Raw genomic sequence first — 5,444 nt, 5'->3', positions numbered from 1 at the left:
TAGTTTTTTTTATTCATTTTAAATTGATTTCTATATAATTTTATTATAATACATTTGGCAAAGCTAAATCATACTATTTTTAAAAAATATTTTACCAATTATTGGTAAATATTTTATATACATACATACATATGTATTCTTATGATTGTATTACTTGCTAAAATTTAATATAAATATTATGTAAATGCGATAAAATTGAAAATCCATACCTAATAACAATTAATTACGAAAACAATTATAATTCTTTCTTCAAATGCCATCATAATGAAAAATTGTTTCAATGCTGCAAATAAAATTTTGACATCTCTTGCCCCCGAAATTACATACAAAAATATCAATGTCCATATGTTCATATTTAAACACAAAGCAAGTAGGCATGAATGAATATAAAATAGAGAATAATTCTTTTTACTACTTACATTATAATTCAAGGAAGCAATAACAACACCTCAAAGAGCAAAAGGAGCAAAAAACACAAAAAAGAAATATAAAAATTTCTTGAACCTATGAAGCAGAGAATATTGCAAAATCTTCTTTGGTATGAAACAAAAAAGATATGAATGGACCTTTTCGCGAGAGATTTTGACATGTGATTTGTGTCCCTAATAATAGATTACCAAGACCAAAGAAGATAAAGAAAAGAAACTGAGAGGAAATTTTGAATAATGGTGCCTCTTTGTGTAATATCGCAAAGAAAATCTCTCTCACTTATTTACCATACCAGAATTGTCAAATATTAAAAACGGTGTGGCTTATAACTTAAATATTTACTACATTTGTGGTTGCATATTAGCATGTAGCCATTTCTTCTAATTAGAAGAAATAGTATAAATTATTGTTCTTGGAAAATCCATTGTATATATTAATACGATTATAATGAGTAAATATAGGCATGATTTTTTATATCAGTTTTACTTCAATTTACATAAAAGTTTTAAATGCGCTATATAAATCAAATATAAATGAAGAATTGGTAAACTAAAATCAATAGTAACTATAAAGTATCTATTATTGATATATGTAAATATGTATATATAATTAGTCATGAAATTGTTTTAATAAAGTTAAAAAAATTGTATCGTATTTATTAAAATAAAAGTTCTTTTAATCATGTTGCACATATACGTACTATATTTATATATATGCTGAGCATCTAATAGAAAAGTTAGTATGTGTTCATACATTTCGAGTATTAGGTTGCATTGTTTTAATATTTTGTTTTAAAAAGATTAATATTAATATAATTTTTTAAAATTCAATAAAAGTTTGGTATATTGTAATACAATTTTTGCTTGTGCATCAAATATTTTCAATATAGAAAATCGTAAAAATGTATATGCTGTTTACTACTACATATTTTTTGTAGTTTTAAGCAATCCTTTCAGTAAGGTGAAATGTTTTTTGTATATGAAATTCAAGAAATTCTTAATTAGTTAATAACAACATTGTAAACAATAGGGATCAATTTCATCGCATAGTGTTAGAAGAAATATTAAATATATAAGCATTTTCCGCACCACCTAAGAGGTATGCCTGCTGGCGTGTTACCGAGTTTTAGGTGTTCGGTTCCCCAATAGGCCTATCCATCAAAATATTTTATTTAACAAATATACAATTTTATGTAAATACAATTTAGAATAACTTAATATATACAAAATAATATTACTATTTTAAAAATATTTAATATTAAACCAAAAATAATAAGGAACTATTAAATTAAAGATAAATTATAAATAAATTTAATAAATTATAAAATTAAAACTAAAATATTTTTTGTTTAAGCAAAAAATCACTTAAAGAGTATGAACACTTTTGTGCTGTTTATAAGTGTTGAAAGCATAATTGTTTATATTTAAAATTCGACACTTTATTATCTAGATTGAAATATTTTAAAATGAAGTAAATTCTTACTTTAATGAAAAAAGATAGAAGAGTTTCAATTTTGCAATTAGAGCAACATATATAGGGATGAACGTTTTCTAATTTATTAAATAAATGTTGCGCTAAACCTAATTTATAGCAATTGCTATCAAACTGATCCGAAAATTATGATTCTAATTTTTCAATATATGTATATATAATAACAACACTCAATCAAAGTATAATTAATAATATTAATTTCTCTTCAGGATTTTTCCTTTTTTATAATTATTAGTATATCATGGAAAAAATAAAAAATAAAAGCACAACTTAATTCGTAGTTTATTATATACACTAATTAGGCACACATCTAAGTTTCTAATGTGTTAATACATTTATATATTTACTTTATTCCACAACAATAAATTGCGCTATTTTTAATTAATAATATACCTTCGATAATCGTTTGGAAAAATATAGAGATGTTTGAAATTTAAACATCCAAGTACGCACTTCCGTTTCAATTGTAAATAAATTTTAATTAACTAATAATTCATATATTTTTCTGGAATAATTACCTTTTTTTAATGCTTTTATAATTGAAAACAAATTCCGCCTTATATTTCTTTTAGTAATGTGATATTTGTGCACTTAATTGCAACTTTGGCGCATTTTCTCGTAACGGATTTTTAATGTCAAAAAACCAAAACAAACAACGAAATTTCTCAGAAACCTCTCTTACTTTAGCAAATATCGTGGTGAGTAGGGACCGGGTGGGCAAAGTAGCAGGGTCCGGGTGGGGAAAATATTCACGCGCCATTATGTAGCATTAGGCTTTTTGTTATTGTACTGCGTAATATTTTCACCTCATTACACAAAATTTTTGAATATTTTTTGAATAATCCAGAAAAATTTATACACAATTTTTCGAGTAACTCTCAGTTTCTTTTCTTTATCTTCTTTGCCAAAGACTATTCAATACTCATTGTAGATACCTAGAACAAAAATTCATTTCTATGGCATTGTGACTCTAATATTTTTACTCAATGGTTGCACCAATGTACTTTTCAATGAAAAGTAAAGTATGAAAAGAAAAGTGAAATATTTGACAAGAAACTGGTTTCTTTGCACTTTCTGTTGCATCAATACTTTTTACTTTGCGCTTTGCAAAAGTAAACTGCAAAACTTTACAAAAAAATTGCAAATGATTAATTCACCATGCAAATTTTGCAAATGATTGCTTTACACAAAAGAAAAGTAAAAATGCGTAAAATGAAAGAAATCGTTAATAAATTAATAAAATAGTTTTAAAAAAATAGAAATGGAAAATTAGTTTAAGCAAATATTATTGCTGTTTTTGAAATAAATTTAGTTGCAATAATTAAAGGGATATATTACCGGACAATACTTTTAAAAGTTTCTAAAAAAAACTTTATAATACATTCAATATAAATATTTTATGTGAATTATTGTTCAAGCATGAACACTTATTTATTATAATGAGCAGTTTATTATTATTATGTCTGTTGTCGTTCAAATGGGTAAAAAATATCATATAATAGCTAAGATTGTAACATTTTTAAATATCTAATTATCCGTATCTAATTATGATAATAAAAATATATTTTTAATGACAATAGAAGAAAAAATCACAAGTGCCTCGACTTCCGTCGTTTTTTGAACCTTCTTTGAAATGTTATTAAAAATAATACAGTCCACTAAAATTAGTGATAACAGACAACATATTATTTTAACGTTATTAGTAAAATTAGTTAAGTTAGTTTTAAGATAATTTTGTATAAATTGAGAGAAATGTTTTAAACAAATTCAGTAATTTAGGCCCTTTATGCGTAGGTTTCTTTTGTATTAGGATAATACACAGCGACAAGTTAACAATACTTTAATAACTTATAATATTTTAAAATTAAATAATAATGACAGATTTTCAACTAAATTTTTAAATAAAAGCAAATTATTATATTTGTTAACTTTGTTTTTCAATATAATTGTTGTTAAAACAACTCATACTCATACTCTTTACATTTAAATTCTTTTTTTATAACTTTTCAAACTGCAAAAAAATTAAAAGCATAAAAATGCTTTTAATGGATATACACAATATGTATGGATATACACAACTTCTTTATCTACGATTCAATGTCAATAAAAGAAATCATATACAAAAATTTTGTGTTTTGTATTAATGTACAAAATATAATTGTACTAAAATTATACAAATATTAAAAATTATAATAATAAAATTTATTAAAATAAAATATTATTTTAAAAACTTTTATTTTAAACAAAAATTAAGCTCATAAGTACATACTATGCATAAATCATGTACTCATAGCATCAAAATATCAAACAAACAAAAAAAAAATATACAAACAGAAACGAAATGCTTTCAAAAACCAATACAAAATGAAAATGATCTAATTTTTTGGTGCAACGCTTTGCTTTGCATTTTATGCAAAGACTCTGCAATGAAATCTTTATTTGCAGAGTGCAAAGTAAATCATCTTAAGTCTTTGGTGCAACGCTTTTCACTATTACTTTGCAAAAAAAAGTCACTCATAAGTTTTGCAAAGTGCAAAGTGAAAAGTGTTGGTGCAACAGCGCCCAGGTTTATTTAAGCCAGAAAGTATGAGCATGGCGTACGTAGAATAGAAGTAGGTGATAGTGGTAGGGTTATACCGCTAGCGCGAGATTTGGGCCGTCGGTAGATTCTGTGGCCAAGGTTACGAGAGCCACGGTTGCAAAGAGGGATGTTGGGGGCATTAGAGTCCCGCTCATCGAGGTATTGTAGGGGGTGGTATTCGAAGTGCAAGTCTTGGATGTGATCTGTGATGAGATAACGGAGATGGCGACGCCTCTCACTGGCATGGGTGCAGTTTACATTGATCAGAATGATGATTAGATCATTCATCTCAAGGCAAGCTCAATTACATTTTGGTCAAGAAAGGACTTTCTATCAGAGGGGGAGAGAAGGAGGTATTGCTGCTTGATGCTTGCAGTGAAGGTAAAAATGGCTTGAATATCAGTTAAAAACACGCTGGATAAATGTAGTATATATATTTGGGTTTATATTTATTTAATTAGAATTTACAAACTTACAAGCTTACTTAACTATCATCCATCAAGATTCTTTTATATTCTATTCCTATATAAATCTTATTCTATTTATATAAATCTAATACTCTACAGCAAAAAACACCTTACAAGAACGGCAACTCCATTGTGAACTAAAATTTTTTTTTTCGCACAACAACAATTTGCCATGGAGCTCTTGAAAGTGTTAGTGAAAAGTGCACTAACACCAGCTGAAATTGCTAAAATTTTTCACCTCTTCACCTTTTTCCGATACTTCAGATACTTTTGTGAACGGAATATTTCGGAAAGTTTACCACGATGAGTATAGAAAAGAGTCTGATTTTGTTTTTTGGTTTTGATTTTATGAGAGAAATATAAAATTTTATTGCGCCAAATCATACAAAATTTACCGCACAAATACTTAACAAAAAGTACTTAAAATTGGAAGTACATAGCAGCATATTGTAGCAAAAACTTGAATAAACTGTGAA

Source organism: Teleopsis dalmanni, chromosome 1 (assembly GCF_002237135.1).
Source record: "Teleopsis dalmanni isolate 2A chromosome 1, ASM223713v2, whole genome shotgun sequence".
Classification (NCBI taxonomy): Eukaryota; Metazoa; Arthropoda; class Insecta; order Diptera; family Diopsidae; genus Teleopsis; species Teleopsis dalmanni.
This window is presented reverse-complemented; position numbering follows the sequence as displayed.